Source organism: Physeter macrocephalus, chromosome 15 (genome assembly GCF_002837175.3).
Source record: "Physeter macrocephalus isolate SW-GA chromosome 15, ASM283717v5, whole genome shotgun sequence".
NCBI lineage: Eukaryota > Metazoa > Chordata > Mammalia > Artiodactyla > Physeteridae > Physeter > Physeter macrocephalus.
Window position 1 is genome coordinate 7,840,193 of NC_041228.1, and position 17,717 is coordinate 7,857,909.

Below are 17,717 nucleotides of genomic sequence, written 5' to 3' on the forward strand. Positions count from 1 at the left end.
AGTCTCGACATTGGTTTACAAGAGTGACTGGACCCTTTGACTCAAATCTCAAGTCTTATCTTCTCCACCCCTCTCTCCTGCTCACGGTCCAAGTACCCTCGGCCTCAGGGACTTTGCATGTGCTACTCCCGCTGGGGGACATTCTTTCCGATGTCCTCCTTCAAGACTTAGCTCAGATATCACTGTCTCCTTGAGGTCTACCCTAAGAATCCTATTTCAGATTGCAATGCTATCCCATCTCACCTCCTCTTCTTTCCCTGTTAATTCTTCATAGCACTCATAACCATTTATTATAGTATAAGATGTTTGTATTTATTTTATTCATTGCCTATTTTCAACCCACTGACCCCCAATAGACAGTAACCTCACGAGGGCATTTCTTTTTGCCTGTTCTGATCACTGATGTATTCCAGAGCAATGCCTGGCAATAGAAGTACTCAGTCATTTGCAGAGTGAATGCATAAATGAATGAATGGTATGGTGTGGGATCAATTCAATTTTATTTCCACAACTTACTATCTGTTACCTCGTACACATTACTTACCCATCTAAATCTTAGTTTCCTGATCTGTAAAACGGGGGGAAAATTAGTACCTCCCTTCTATGGCTGTTGTGAAGAGAGGTGATATATGATATATTAAACACTCAGCAACCAGAACATAATATGCTAAAAAGGTAAAAAAAAAAAAAGAAAATTTAAGTTTCTTTTTCACCTTGTACTTTGGTGGCTTCACAGATATCTTCGTGGAAAATTCAAAGAGCTCATGGTATAATAGTAGATACAAGAAAACGAACAAAAACACAACAAAAAATGATGCAAAGTGTATGTAAAAATTAACATAATTATGTAAATCTACACATACTCACACACAGAGACAAAAGGCCAGAAGAAACTTTGTCAAAATATTTATGACAATTATTTCTAGCATTTCTGGGGGGATTATAGGTGACTAAATTTTCTTATTCATATCATTTTTACGAAATTTCCCATAACAAATTTGTGTGACTTTTACAATTAAAAAAGCAATGGACAGGGCTTCCCTGGTGCCGCAGTGGTTGAGAGTCCGCCTGCCGATGCAGGGGACACGGGTTCGAGCCCCGGTCCGGGAAGATCCCACGTGCCGCGGAGCGGCTGGGCCCGTGAGCCATGGCCACTGAGCCTGCGCGTCCGGAGCCTGTGCTCCGCAACGGGAGAGGCCACAACAGTGAGAGGCCCGGGTACCGCAAAAAAAAAAAAAAAAAAGCAATGGACAATCTCAAAAGAAAAAAAATAGAGACCTTGTAAGAAATGCGTGTCTCTTTCCTCAGGAAGACTCTTTAAGCCCAAATCCTCATCCCAGTCCACAATGTTTTCAGAACACATTTTAATTCTTGTGTGTCAGGAGTTCACACTCTTATTACAAACCCACGTCTGTCTTCTCCAAAGCCCATATTCCTACCGCATACCAAGTAGTAGCTTCTATATCGAGGCCAAGTCTTCTCCAGCAACTTCCTTTACATCACCTGTAGAGCCATCGGGGATTAAAATGTAGAGCTCCTAAAAATAATATGCAGCACGTACTTCTAATCAGTGGGTCAAAGATTGACCAACATGATCAATTTCTTGAAACAAGAATAGCAGATTGGGGCCAGGGTGCCAGGCTGTGGTCCAGCTTTGCCTCTCCCACCTTGAGCTAAGCCTGCCCCACCGCTGTTTTCCTGAGACCCCAACTTGCAAAGACCAAATCCCGGCGGAGAACATTTACATCCGGTGGGCATCATTAAGGGACATATGGGGACATGAACCAGACATCCAGTCCCTGTCAACGCCCTGAGATCCAGGATTCAGACGTCTCCTGGTGAGAGAAGAGGCAGGGGAACGTCTGTTCCTGCCTGGTCACCCCAAAGAGTCCCCACGTGTACTCGCAGTGACTCAATTTGTCAAGAAATGACTACATTGTGTTTTCTGTTACCTGGCAAAAATGGGCCCTCAAAATAGACATTAAGTTGAATTTTTGTTATCTGTTTTGGTGACAGTAAAATTCAGAATCTACTGCAATACTAATCAGAAGGTTCCTCAGGTGGTAGGTAATGAGCTTCCTCTCTGAGGGCTTTTCAAGCAACGGGAACACAGCCTGCAAGCAGAGCATCTGTTTTCCCTGGGCCCAGCTTTGTTTCTGCGAGGCAGTGGCCTCCCGGGCTGTGAGGAAGTCCCGCCGGTGCCCTGGTCGCTCCAGAGAGCATCCTGGAACCCAGCAGCAATTGGGGCTTTATGCAGAAATTAAGGACAGATACAGGAGGGAGGGATTAGGTAGGGAAGCAGCTAGGAGAGGGGATTTGGGAAGACAAGGCTGTGTGAAGTTTCCCTTTGGCTCTGCTCCCCGTCTATTGACACCAGGGAAGAGGGGGCTAGAGGCAGAAATAGACGATGTAGTCCACTCAGAAGAAATTGCTAACCTGAGAGGCAAGGGGGCTTTTTGGGTGTCTTAATGGCAGTGGGGTTCCAAATGCATGAGTGGGTGTAGGGGGTGGTGGATAGGTAGTGGGCGGGAGGGATTCCCTCCCCGACCCCAAGGGGAGAATATTTAACAACAGGCGGGGCAAGTGGATCAGCTTTCCAGCGTGCTTGCTGCCTGTAAATCACCAGCGTGGTGGTTGCAATGCGTTCCAGCCAAACATCAGCACTGATTCTCTCCGTGGCAGCAGAAGATACACCCTGTGAAATCACAGGGTGGCCTTAGCTCAGGGCAACACCCCGCCTATGGGATACAACATCCAGCACAGAAGGTGGCACCACCCTGGGGCCCTTTGATGTGGCCATTTGGAAGCTGCCTTTCGATGCATCAGGATGCCCTGGTCTGACTGTATGATGGACGCCTGTCCTGCTGACTGACGTGTTTGCAAATATTCCCCACTCTTGCCCCATGTGCCATCCCCGCCCGGGCTCTCGCCACAGGGTAGGGGAGGGCGTCAGGAGCAGGGGGAGGGTCTCGGGCGGGGTGAGGTGTCTGGGGTGCGCATTCTGGGGTATGAGAATGTGGACTTTTTCGTGATTTCTCTGCTGGACACGGTCCCAGTGCCTCGTCTCAGCAGAGCTGATGCTGGGTCACATGTACGTGGCTCTGGGGGGACAGGTAGCGTGAGGAGGAGAGAAAGAAAGGGACAGCAGGGCAGACATGGCCACCAGGACCTGTGGGACCTCGGCGACACTCCGGGACCTCCTGGGGCGAGTTGGGAAGGCTCTGGTTGGGGAGATTTTGAACACCGAGGGCAAAGGTGGCAGGCCGAGCTGCGTTCTGGGTGGAAGAACCAGCCAGAGGGAGGGACTCAGGTGCTGGAGGTGGTAAAGGCCTTCCACGGGCCTCCGAGCTGTGGGCAAGGAAACGGGTCCTCAGAGGCACCACCCGGAGGCCGAGGGGAGCAGGCCGGAGGCTCTGGGCCGTCTGTCGGCGGCAGGCCTGCGGGCTTTCAGAATGAGTCAGGGACTGGCTGCTGACACTGGTATTTTCCGTCCCAGGCCATGTGGGCTGATTCTGAGCTTCAGAGGAAACCACTTGGCGAGAGGCGGCCTGGGAACTCTCAAGTCATATACAAATGTCCTCCCGCTCCCCAGCCCCCTGACCGCCAGCTCGGGCACGCGTGAGCGCATGCGCCACCGCCAGGACCAGCACGAAGGAGCGCGTGCCCGCGCACGCTCTCCAGCCCGTCACGCAGGCACGCACGTGCCCGCGCACGCTCTCCAGCCCGTCACGCAGGCACGCACGTGCCCGCACACGCTCTCCAGCCCGTCACGCAGGCACGCACGTGCCCGCACACGTACACACACGCCACGCACTCACACCATCACCAGCCCCGGCCTATGTGTACGCCCTCCCCGCCGCACAGAAAGGAGCAGTGTTTACTCACTCATTCCCGCTGTGCTAGTGTGAAGGGAAGAGGTCACACAACCCGTGACCGATGGGCAGCTCCACGGGAACTGGGGCCTTGCCTGGGTGCAGTAGCTGGGGAGGGGCAGCGTGGAAGCCAGCGAGGGGTGCACTGAGGGACGCCGCAAAGCCTCTGAACGGTCCTGATGTAGCTAGAGATAGAACTCGGTGGAAGTGGAAGGGATGGTGTCGTTGATGATGCTGGGTGACTCTCTGGTTTAGAAAAACGCCATAGAGGGCCTTCTGGATTCGGGCAAGCACAGTCTCTCCGCCACCCTCCCCAGGAGATGGGCACAGATTGGCCGTAGGTGAAGCTGACTCACCTGATACCGTAATAGGGATTCCAGATCTTTTCTGATGGGCAGGGAGAGAGAGGCCGGAGCCTGGAAAGAAGAGAAGAGGAAAATATAGGAAGAGTTCTGGGTGAGCAAGTGGGAGGCTGGGCAGAGGAGACGGCGGAGGGGCGTGACGCCGCCTGACCCCGAGGCTTGGCTTGACCTCTGCAGGGAGCAGCTCTGAAGCGCTCTTCTTTCTTGACTTCCCCAGACCTCATTGTCTGCAAAGGAAAAGAGTAACATCTCAGGCAGAAACTTCTAGCTTTGGGTGTTCAGCGGCCTCTATCATGAAGGTAGGTCTACCATCGCCTCCCATTTTCCCAGCAGGGTTGAGGAGGGGGTGGCCTGGCTGGAAGAAATTCTGCATCTTTAAAAACTTGAACAAAGAATTGAGGAGGAAAAATATGACTATTCCAAATAGATGTCCAGCCAGGGGGATAGAGCTCTGTAGTCAACAGCAGAGAAATTGGTTGGGCACTGCAGACTCGCCCTTGTATCTGACGGAGGAAGTCCCGTTCTGCACGGCGGCATCGGCTTAGCCCCCACCAGTGGACTGAGGGCAGTGGCTGAAATCCACCTCTTGTCTGTCACCAGGCCACGAACCTACAGGGGCCTCCCCAGAGGGGCGCACCTTGTTCTGAACAACATAGATGCCAGCAACATAAATATGGAAAGCAGAGTTCCAAGAACACTGGCCTGCAGTTAGGAGTCCTGTGTTCTAATCCCACCGTGACTACTCGGAAGGTACTGCCCCAACTCTGTCTCCAGAGAAGTGGCTCTATTTCCCCACCATCTTACAAAACACAGCGTGACACAGAGGGTGAGAGGAAGTGCGCCGTGATGAAAAAATGCCCTGGAGTGTGTCAGATGAATGACCCCAGGAGACCCAAGGGAACAGCTCTGTGATAGTGGGCAAGTTACTCACCCCTTCTGAGCCTGAGTTTCCCATCTGTAAAATGCAGATGATAACTGCTCTCTCTCTGGCCTACTTTCCCGAGTTGGCGTGGAGGTCAGATGAGTTATAAACATCCATGCTCTGTGGACTCTCCAAGGTAGTCATGTTTATATAAAAGCGTCCAGGAGTGGGAGTTTGGTGACCACATCTGGCCAGTCAAGGACCATGTGTCAAGCTACCTGGTGAGGCCAGGTTACATCATTCCCAGTGTCCCCGCCAGCCTCGCCTGGGGGCCCTGATAACATGTGGTCCAGCTGCTGTTGACCTGTTTTGGGTCCCTTCCTCTCTCCAAGCTTCAGTTTCCATTTAGAGAATGGCAGAGGGGGACAAGATGATCCCAGATGTCCCTTCAAGCTCTGACCTTCTATGCGACTACAGTGCTATACAATGTGGTCTCTGCGGTGGGACTGTTTGGACCTTCAGATCTCCTCCTTGGTCCTCAGTGAGGAGGTCCAACTGAAGCTGAAGAAGGTCCAATAAAGCAGAACACGGTGAAACTGCATCGTGTTTGCATTACCTTGTGAAGAGTCAACTCTGTGCACTAAGTAAATAGGAATCATAATGGTACGATGAAAATATGGAAATTAAAAAAATCAAATGCCTATAAATACAAGCTATCAATTGCTCTTTTGTGATGAACCAAGAAAACAGAGATCTGCTCCAACATCAGAGAAAAAGCTGACATAGATTTACAAGGGGCATACTCTATACCACAGCTGTACCTATTGGACATTTTCAGGAGATTTTCAAGGTTAATTTTGGCTGTATATGATTTTTACTCAAGGTACCAGAGCCTAACCTCCCTCCAACACTGCAAGATTCAGAGTGATACTAGTACTAGTACTAAATCCAGTACTAAAGTAATACACCGTGATTAAAATTTACTTAGAAGAATAATTAATGATGCAGTACGTGCCCACATTTGATGAAAAAGGTTTTTTTTAAAGTAGGGTACAAAATAGTATATAGCATATGTGCCTTTTTTGTTGTTTAAGTGTGTAAATAATTATATGCTACAGGAGTATGTTCATAAATACTCAAAGTAGAAAGGTATAACACTCTGAACGGTGTGAATGTACCTCTCTGGGTATTGGGGTTTGGGGTGATTTCATTTCTCGCCTTTGTCTGGTCTGCTTTTAGTAATGATTCTTATGCCTCTGCAAGCCAAGTTGTAAGTCGCCAATTGGTCTAACAAGCAGCTGGGGAAGAATCCCCAGAGGGCTGCAGAGGAACGGCAGTGGCTGGCCGTAGAGGGCCCCGGGGACCCTGTTCCCTCTCTCTCAACTGCTAACATATGTCGGAGCTATTCGGGGCCTGTGATGTCACCCGGCGGGCCGGCCCACGGCTGTGGTTATGATGTCATCTGCTGTCTGCGTGTGGGGCTCTGTGGCCAGTGAAGTCACTGGGGAGGGGCAGTCGCTGGAGGCGGCCCCTTTGTTCCCTGCACGGGAAGCTGTCTCCCCTGGACTTGGTCTATAGGAATCCACCACGGCAGCCCAAGAAGCTCCAGGGCTGAAAAGGAGGGGCTGGCTAAGTCTGGCGGCTTTGGCCTTAAGCCTCTACCCTCGGGGGGGCTGGCATGCCCGGGCCCTCCCCAGTCCTCCCAGCCTGCCTGCTGCGTGCTGTCCCACCGCTGAGAGGGCCCGTATCATAACTGTGTCTACTGTAGCTTGCAGGAGGTTTTCAAGGTCAATTGTGATGATTCTGCAGCATCCCCGGCTGACCCTGAACTTCGCCTCATGACAGGCCCTCTACCCAGCAGCGGCCCTGCCCCCGGCCCTGCATGGTTAACCTCAGCCCATCCTTCAAAGAGCCTGCTTCCCAGTCCCCTCCTCTGTGGTCTCACAGAGGCAGCGCGGTGTGGACATTCATGGCTTGAGCCCTCGTGCCAGACTTCTAGGGCCAAATCCCTCTTACAGGGTGTGGTGCTGGCCAGGATTTCTCAGGCCTCTGGATTTCGGTGAAATGGATTTTTCACCGCTCGCTTCAGTTGAGAGCGAAGCGAGGAATTTCATGTATGACCCTGGCAGAGCCCGGCCTGGGTCAGGGTCACTGTTTCTGCTGCTCAGGACAGATAATCTTCTTTTGTGTCTCATGGTAGCTTCTCCTAGACCTTTCTGGACACTCTGGCGCCTTACATAAACCCACCCAAATTACTTTCTCATCAGTAAAAGGGGGATGGAAACAATTATTAAATCAGGACAGATATCTAATATGAAAACTGGAAATGAACTCAGAAAGAGACGGTCAGCTGGTCTCCTTTCTCTCCCAGGCACCCTGGAGATCTTTAAAGGGAAGGTCGCTGAAAGACCAGGCAACAGCGTTGGTTCTTTCTGGCCCAGCTGATCGAGTTTGCCGTGTCTTGTTCTGAACCGTCATGCATCCAAATCCTTCACCCGGTTTCAGCCTCTGCGAGCAAGAAAAGGGGTGAGAAGAGAGGAGAATGGTGACTTTCACCTTAATGGCATGTGAAACCACAACTAAAGGATTTTCACCCCAACGTGATATCAGAGTTCAAGGTGGAAGTAGCAACCAGCTGTCCTCCCGGTAAAGTTTCCGCCACCCCCTCCCTGTCCCCATCCCCTCCACCCCCATGAATCCCCACCTGTCTGCATGACCCGTCAGACGGATGTGAGCTGTTACACAATTGGGAGGGGTGCCATCGATGGGAAGGAATTCAGGACATTAGCTCACCATATGGTGCTTGTGAAATCTTTGGGGAAAATCTTGACTTTGTTTGGCACATTACTCGAATTCTATTGTATGGGATATGTTTGGTTCCAATGAAATTCCCCCAAGATTCTCCCAGCCAAAAAGTCTTGGTCTTAATTTACCCTGCCTGGTACCCTAGGGGCCCAAAGTCCAACGGTCCATGGGTCTTGGTAAGATATCTTGAAGGATGGTATATGTTTAAGGAAGAGAGGGATATGGGAGCCACCAGCATGGGCCTGGCTCTCAGCAGACACCACAAACAGTGGTGATGGTTATACTTCCAGTATGCTTGGTAAAACTATACAGTAGCCAAGGAGCTTGGAGGTTCTGACTTCTTCATAACCTGGAGGTTCTGTGTATTAGTTTTTATTACTAGCATAGCAAATTGGCTTAAAACAATACAGATTTTTTTCTATCACAGTTTCTGTAGGTCAGGAGTCTGCCACGGCCACCCCAGGCTGAAATCAAGGTGTCATCAGGGCTGCATTTCTCACTGGAGACCCTGAGGAAGAATTCACTTCCAGGCTTCTTCAGGTTGTTGGCAGAATCTAGTTCCTTGTGGTTGTAGGACTGAGGTCCTTGCTGGCTCTCAGCTGGGGGCCACTCTTAGCTCCAGAGGCCTCTGTCTGGTCCTTGTATGCAGGCCCCTGTGTCTCAGAGGCAGCAACAGCAAGTTGAATCCTTCTCATGCTTGGAACCTCCATGCCTTCCCCTTCTGCAGCATCTCTTCTGCCCCCAGCCAGAGAAAGTTCCCTGCTTTTGAGGGATCAGGTGACCAGATTGGCCCCCACCCCAACTAGATACTCCAGATATCTTCCTATATTAAGGCCCCTAAACGTAGTCACGTCTGCAAAGCCCCCTTTGGCATATAACAACCTATTTATGGGTTCTAGGTATCAGGGCATGGCCATGTTTGCAGGGCCATTATTCCGTCTACCACACCCTGCAGTGAATTCTGTCCCACCATGAGAATTCTGTCTGATCTGGGGAACTCTGAGTTTTCCTTCATCCTTCTGAAAAGCACTCACTGAGCAGTCCCTGTGCCAGGAAATTTCTAAGTGTTTGGGGTACAAAATGGAAATGATAATACTACTAAGAGGAAAGAGAAAAAGAATCTGGCTCCTGTTGAACACCTATGATGTGGCAGGTGACTTCATGCGTTTTCTGTAATGGTCAAGAACATCCCACCGTACAGATGAGAAAACTGGGGTTCGGGGGTTCAACAATGCGCCCAAGATGGTCCAGCTTATATGTTGCACAGTCAGGACTCACCTGCTTGTTCCTCCGGGGCCTTCCAGGTTCTAGACCCTCCAGGCACCTCCAGTCCACAGAGGGAAACACCACACACCTGCTGGGACCAAGCCCTGGACCCTCCCCACCAGGGGCCATTTCCCTCTTCCCTAGAGCGTGAGGCTGTCTGCATTTGTGGCCTTCCTGAGGGACCCCGGGGGGTTTCCCAAGGAGGCTGGAGGGGGAGCCAGCTGGCCTGCAGTCCCTGACAGGGATGCCCAGAGTTGTTCTGCAGATGCCAGAGGGGAGACTATGGTGCTGGGTGGGCTCTGGGCCCTGAAATCTCCTTTGGCCAAATTTACATGTTCTGACTGCCCGGGTGTTCTCCTTCCTCTTTCTGATGACCTGATGTATTTATAGCTCATCCTTCAAAGGGTAATGAGCTGTTGGCTTCAGACTACAGTCTTGTAGACAACTGGGAACAAATTAGGTGTTAACGCATGCTGTTGAACTAAGTGAGAAGGGCCGTGGCAAAAAGCCAGAAATATCCAAGTAAAAAGCACTGCATCATAAGAGCAATTCACCTCCAGTTACTAATATTATTCTTAATTATGACAATCACCTCTTGAACAGTTGCTGCATGTAAATTCTTTTAGGTGCCGTTGATAGATGTGAACTTATTTACTCCTTATGGCTCCTGAGAGGTGTAGGTATGGGATTTCCTGGCTAAGTCTGGAGGTGCTCAGAGATGTTAAGTAACCTGCTCTAGGACACAGAGCTGGCAAGGTGCAGAGTCTGGATTCAAAGGGGCAGGCGTGCCCTCTGCCAACTCACAGCCAACCAGGCCACGAGGAGACCAGCAAGGCCTTTGGGTCCTTGATTTATACTGTAGTCACACAACTCTGTGCTGTCTGTCATTTTCTTCCCTGCTTTTACAGTGAAACAAACCGAGCTTCAGAAAAGCCGGGTCCCCGGGGCTAGAAGGACCACCAAAAGGAAGAAAGAATGGTGGCTTTGGATCTGGAAGCCAAGCGTTGGCATTTCTATGCTGCATTGTCCTTCTCTGGGACTGTGTTGGTCCAGACACCTGGGCTGGTGTCTGAGGTCCCACTGACTTCTCCACCTACCGGGACAGGCCCAGAACTCCTGGGTCTTCTCTCTGCTGTTGGGGTGGGGCTTTGTCCTAGTTTGCTATTTTTTCTTCCCAGAACACCCTTCCCCCGGCTCTTCCATGACTGGTTCTAGTCCTTCAGTGAGATACACACAAATGCCATGTCCTCATGGGGGGCATCATGTTCCCCTTCTCTCTCATTACCCCACCGCTGGCCAGGCACACAGCTGGACTCAAGGATGCTTGGGGAGAGCTGGACCAGGACAAGGGAGGGAGGGGGAGGGTTCATTCAGATAGAGGGGACACCCAGTGAATTCCAGTTTCAATATAAAGAAACAAAGAGGATGAGACGACCCCAGGGGTCTCTTAGAGAAGGCTCAACAAGCAAAGGCCTGGGACACACTTTGGTCCTAGCTCCCCTTTCAAGGCAGCCCACATTCCAGGCCAGGCAGCACCTCGGCAGAGCCCCAGACGTTGGTCACTGCCCCCAAGTTCGTTGGTAAAGTCCCCTCGCTTGTCTGTTTCCCCACTGTGACTCACTTTCTGACCTCGGAAAGGCCCAGAAGGTCGCCTCACACAGGCACCACTGGGACGGGGGCGCCGGCACGGCATTCGAGCAGCCTTGCTCCAGGTACAGGAAGCTGGGTGCTTGGGTGGAGGGTGGAAGCAGGACCATCGAGGGAGGGGAGGGTGGGCAACCCCAGGAGCCCTGGGAGGATGGGCAGCCGATGGGAAAGAAACTCAGAAGGGACCTGGGGCTCCCCCGGCAAGTGGTGGTTGGGACCCAGGCTGGAGAGAGGCAGCTCCTGAACACGTAGACGCTGTCATACCTTAGGGCTCCTGTATGCTTGCTGGGAACCAGCAGTGCTTTTGTTCCTGCAGGGGATGGGGGGGTGCCTAGAACACCATCCCCTCCTGCCCAAGCTGTCTATGCCAGGCTTATTTTTATTCATCCTTTGTATTCAGCCTGGGGCCACCTTTCTGGAGAACATTCTCCCATCGGACTTAGGTGCCCCCTCTGGCTCCTGAAACCTCAGTTTTGTCTCTATCAGCACACTCGTTGCCCTGAATTGAGACCCGCTGCTTACTTGTCTGAGCCTCTTTCTAGACCCGGAGCTCCTCAAGCACTGGGACTATTTATCTTTGTATTTTCAGCACCGAGTAGAGGGCTCGGCCCAAAGTGGGGAATGAGCTGAACAGAAACATATATTGGGAATGAAAACATCTTCCAATGATTGTCCATCAATTTCTAATTATGCACGACATTGATTTCTCTTGCCTTCTAGGAGCCTCACAGCAGGGCCAGGAGAGTGATGACTTGTCCACATCTTCCAGGTGGAGCTAATGCCCCAACTGGTGGAGGGGTTTGGTGGGTCATTCAGTGGGAGAGCCGCTGAGTCAGAACTCAGACTCCTATCTGAATCTGAAAGCCATATATCAGCCTTAAGGCAGTGATACCCAAACCTGGCTGAGACTCATTAAGGGGGATGTGAGAACATACACATTCCTGGAAGATGTGAAAAACATACAGAGGAAAATGAGGAGGGAAGGAAGGAAGGAAGGGAGGGAGAGAAGGAAGGAAGGAAGGAAGGAAGGGAGGGAGGGAAGGAAGGAAGGAAGGAAGGAAGGAAGGGAAGAGAGAAAGAAGAGGAGAGAAAGCAATTATAAATGTTAGATAAAACAAGAAGCTGTACTATAATACTATAGTCTAAACAGAAATCGCTCTAAAACATAGCATGATTTTAAGGAACTGATGGAGTCTAGTAAAAGAGAAGCTATTTGATCTAGAGGCCAGGAATAGTCCTCTTGAAATGTCCAAGGGCTGCATCACAGACCAAGAGAACAGAATGTGTAATTCTAGCTCACAGCTTGGCCCGTGAACAATATATATAAAACCTTAACCTGGGAAATGAAGTCAGCTGCTTTTTAACTGTAGAAATCACCGAGAGAACAAAGCGTGGAAGGCTTAGGGGAGGCTGCAGGACAGAATGATTCTAAGAGCCTGGACAGCAAAAAAGAAGAAAAGAAGAAGACGAGGTATCAGGATACAAACACACTCGTCACTTAACTAGCAAGATAGGGGTTGTTAGAAAATTGGTGGCATAAGAAAAAAATATCTTGTTCAGAATTACAGAAGTATCCAAAAGAAGAAATAAGGATTATACCGTTACTGAGCTTTTGGAGGTTTGTGAGGAGAGGCTGGGTGAGGTGAAGTGAGCTAAATCTTCAGCTTTCTCAGCAGGAAATCAATAGTCCTAATATGAAGCTGATAAATCACAAATAGAAGCAAATTCACGGTCTAGAGTCACGGCAGGGAGACTGAACCAAAATGAAAACTGTGAGAAGTTGGGAAAATGGTGTTATGGCAGATGGGGGAACAAGGGAGGAATTCCTTAAGTAGGGGTATTGTTTATTTGAAGATGTAGATTTAGGAGCCCGACTTGAGACCTACATATCCTCAAAAATTTGAGAACAGGAACCTCGGGTGATTTTCATGCGCTCAGACCTTTCTTGGACCGATTGCCTGACAGCCTTGGATGGTCCTGGAGGAGATGCCCTTGTCTTCCCAGCTCCACTAGGGACCCTGGATTCCCCGAGTTCCCGGCACCCCGGGGCCTCTGTGCCGGGGCCTGGAGCTGGGCGACTTGCAGCTGTGTTGCAACTTCCCTTTGAGAAAGTTCCTCACCTCCTCCCCTTGTCTGTCTAGCTTCCGGCTCAGGAGGAAGCTGACTCAGACCGAGGCTGGACTCACGGTGAATGTCGTCACTTCCTTTCCTGATTCCTGCCTTACTGATCCCCGAGGTCACCATGGATCTCGGGGGAGGTGCCGCCCCCTTCACCGCCTGACTCTTTGGTGACCCTCGCCTTGATGCCAGGTGTTCTGGGGCCTTCCTGCCCTTAGCAGAGGCGGGGGAAGTTTTTGACGTCTTCGTGGTTGCCCTGCCACACGTCAGAATGGCCCAGACCATCTGGGAACAGACAGCGACTTGCAGAGGCATCTCTGAAGTGCAGGAGAAAGTGCTAGAATGGGAGCTGGGCCCCAGTTCTGAGAGCAGCCCCGGCAGGGCTGGTGGTGGGACCTGGGCGAGCCCCGCTCAGCTCCTTCCTTGTGATGTGGGCCCAGGCCTCCTCCAGCTCGGACAGTCTAACTACTGTATGTGTTTCTTTGGCCAGGCTTTTCTGAGGGCTGTTCCAGGGCAGAGCCAAGATGGCCTGGCCCCTGGACCCTCCGATTGCCCACCCCTGCCTTTCTCACGGACTGCCTCGTATGTAGTAGGCAGCCTGAATCGATGGTTAACTGTCCAGGCTTTGCGGACAGTACTTTTTTGTGTTCTGTTCGTGTACACAGCACGTCAGCAGGGTGAGTCTGCAAAGTAGGCATCGTGATGATGACAGCATGTTCAAATGGGATGTTTTCTATCTCAGTTTTCAAAGGCTGCAAACGAGTAGCCGGTGGCATCCGGTGCTAGGCCCTACGTGCAGGGTTTACAAAGGGGGTGACCCATACGGGCTCTGTGAGCATCAGTCCCTCACCTACCCCAACCAGGTTAAAGAATGTGAACGCCCCATTTTCCAGGCTATCGGTGGTGAATTTGGGGTTTTGATATTGGACCGGAGTGAACTTTTTATTATCAGGGAAAAAATGAGCTATGCCTGATCTTTGGTCCAAGCCCAGGATAAAATATACCTCTGAACAAGTACAGCAATGTATTAGTTCTCTATGGCTGCTGTAACAAACCACCACACATTTATGGGCTGAAAACAACCCAGATTTATTATCTTACAGCTCTGTAGATCAGCAACTGACGTGACTCGCAGTGGATTAACATCGAGGTGTCCGCAGGCTGCATTTCTTTCTAGAGGTTCTAGGGAAGAATCCATTTCCTTGCCTTTTCCAGCTTCTAGAGGCCACTCACATTCCTGGACTCATAACCCCTTCCTCCATCTTCAAAATCAGCAATGTCAGGCCACGTCCTCCTCACGCTGGCGTCTCTCTGGTCCTCTCCCTTGCCCCCCTCCTGTTTTCCGGGACCCTTGTAATTACAGTGGACCCACCCAGGTAATCCCAGCTATTTTCCCCCTGTTTTAGGGTCAGCTGATTGGTAACCTTAACTCCATCTTCGGCCTTAATGTCCCCTTGCCCTGTAGCCCTACTTATTCACAGGTTATGGGGATTAAGCTGTGTTCACCTTGGGAGCCATTACTCTGCTGACCACTAATGGGAAATGGTAGGAGAAAACACAAGTACTTCCAGCTTACACCTTGCTGAGTGTTGCTCATCCAGTAAACCCAGTTGAATTCATTCTACAGGTGATGAAACTAAAGATTAGAGAGCTTATGAGTGGGGCTCATTCTTGACTGCGCATTGAAATCCCGATGCCCCCCCAACCCCTCTGGGATTCTGATCTAATCCATCTGGGGTGGGGTCTGGGTGCTGGGATTTGCTACAAGCACTCAGATGATTCTAACCGACAGCCGAGGCCTGGAGCCCCTGGGCTAAAGGAATTACTCCAAGTCACCGCCCTGCTGTGAACACCTGAAAAAGCAGGCACTGCGCTCAGGCCTATCTTATTTCAAAGCCCCCACTGGGTGCTGGTAGAGGAGAAGCCTTCATTTCTTCCGCAGGGAATTGGTACTTTAACTGGAGACAGACTGTAGTTGAAACCAAGGGAACAAAGGTTCGGGGGTAGAATGTCAAGCACCCATTTCCTGATGGCGACACAAGAACAGGATTTCATTTGGGGGAGAAAAATGAGGCAGTGCTTATAGGACAAAACTCGGCATAGGGTGTGAGACCGCAGAAAATGGTGATGCTGCTGTTGGGCCAGGCTGTGGAGAGAGCAATGCCAGCAGGGCCTTCTGGATGCGTGAAGCCTCACCCCAAAGTTCACGCTGGCCACTTCCTCTCTCTCCCCTGGCGGGAATCTGAGCTCAAGGCTCTCCCAGGGCAGTCCTGGGTGGGCCACCCGGGCCTCAGCCTCCCTCCCATCCCTCCCTGACACAGGGTCAGACCCCCCAGGTCTTGAATCCTGCAGTGAGTTGAATTGTGTCCCCCCAAAAGACAGGTCCAAGTCTTCATCCAAGTACCTGTGGATATAAATTTATTTGGAAATATGGTCTTTGCCGTTGTAATTATGGATTTCAAGATGAGATCATTTTGGATGTAGGGTGTCCTTGTAAGAGACAGGAGAGGCAGATTTGACACATACAGAGAAGTCCGTGCGAAGATGGAGGAGAGATTGGTGGGACCCCACGCGTCACCAGCAGCCACCAGAAGCTGAGGGAGGGGCATGAAAAGGATTCTCCCTCAGAGCCTTAGAGACACTGGCTCTGCCAACATCTTCATGTGGGATTCTGGCTTCCAGAACTGAGACCATTCATTACTGTTGTCTTAAGACCACCCTCCTCACCCTTTATGGTAACGTGTTATGGCAGCCACAGGAAACAAAGAGAGATCTCATCCACTTCCACCTCTGGATCCCTGAAAAGAGCCGAACAGGCCTGGGAAGGCAGAGCACTGCCTCTCGGCGCTGTGTCCCCTGGCCCCCGTCTGAGTCCCTAGGCCCCGGAGCCTGATCCTGTATGAAAGGTACCAGGAAGCACCAGGGCCATGACCTCTGACACGGGGGAACTCATGCTCACCTGATTTTACAGCCCACTCTGGACTGAAGAGGTAGAGGTGCTGCAGGCCAACTCCAACTCCAGGTCAAACAAGAATGGCCCCAATGGACTTCCCTGCTGGCGCAGTGGTTGAGAATCCGCCTGCCAATGCAGGGGACACGGGTTCGAGCCCTGGTCCGGGAAGATCCCACATGCCGCGGAGCAACTGGGCCCGTGCAACACAACTACTGAGCCTGCGCGTCTGGAGCCTGTGCTCTGCAACAAGAGAGGCCGCGATAGTGAGAGGCCTGCGCGCCGCGATGAAGAGTGGCCCCCGCTCAACGCAACTGGAGAAAGCCCTCGCACAGAAACGAAGACCCAACACAGCCAAAAATAAATAAATAAATAAATTTATAAAAAAAAAAAAAAAAAAAAAGAATGGTCCCAATGATGGGTGGGCGGGACCAACTCTCCTGGTCTTGGGAGCAAAGATTGATTATGTGGCAGAATGACAGCTACCTACCCAACAACTGTCTCCATTCATCTCTGCTAACTTCACCCAGCTTTGTTGGGACAGCAGTTATCTCCTACTGTAGGGAATAAGTCATGCCTGGTCTCATCAGATCATGGTAAACCTATTCCCCGCTGTCAGTGATTGGTCTAAAAGTGGGGACACAATTCCATTCTGGCCCATGAGATGCAAAGGGAAATCGGCTAGAAATTACTGGGAAAGATTTTCCTCCAAGAAAAGAAAGAGGCACTTGAAGGCAAGGCCCTTGGTACCCTGTTCTGCTTGCTTCCAGCATGGGATGCTGTCAGGAGGGGATGTGATGTCTGGAGCTGTGGCAGCCATGTTGTGTTAGTGAAGTGAGCCATCATCCATATGCTGCAGGTAGCAAAGAGGAAGGTTACAAAGTGTCTGGGTCCTTGATGGCATCACTGAGCCACTGATCAATCTTGGGACCATCTGCCTCTGGGAGTATTCTTTAGTTAAGGCATTGTAGTTGGGTCTTTGCTTACTTAAATGGAACCAAAAAAAGCCTATAATGTAGATTAGAGGTTACCTGGGGTTTTCAGTGATATAAATAGGTTCTACAGGGCACAGAATGTGGCTATAGATTTATGTGAAGTCCAGGAAGAGCGAGGAGACAGAGAAGTCAGGAGACCTGAGTTGAACTCTGATCCTCCACTTTGCCCCTGTGTGAATTTAGGCATAACATAAGGCTTTCTGAGCTCCGCCTTCCATATCTGCAAAATGGGGGTGATAGTCCCAACATATGAATATTCACCGGCTTTGGTCTGAGTTCAAATGAAATGACGTGCGAACACATTTTATGACATGCCATGTAAATGACAGACTGCTAACCGACTCCACCTGCTTTGACTTTGGGTTAATTGTGTGTATGTATAATGGGGGTAGGGGTGGGGAAGAAAGAAGTTTTAAACAGAAGATTTGCCTTCATAAATGTGTCCCTCAGGAGGTGAATGATAAACGCAGGTGCTTATCTGGGAATGCAAATCAACCAATAGCTGGGGTGACAGTTCTGCATCCTTGCACCTCCACCCTCTCACGCTCAATCAGGTCAATTCTACTTCCTGAAGAGTCCATGGATCTGGACCTCCCCTCCATCTCTGCCCTCACTGCCTCCTTCCAGACCACACTGTTTCTCACTCAGAAAATTGTCCCAACCCGAGTCGGTCTTCTACCTCCATTCTGGAACCTTCACAAGAGAACTCTTTCTAACACACAGGTGAGGCCGTGTCACTCTGGGGCCTGCCCCTGATGGATCCCCATTCCCTGGGTCACTGTTTATCTGCCTGTCTCTCCTTCTAGAGGGCAGGGTCCTCGCCTCCCCAGCACCCAGCAG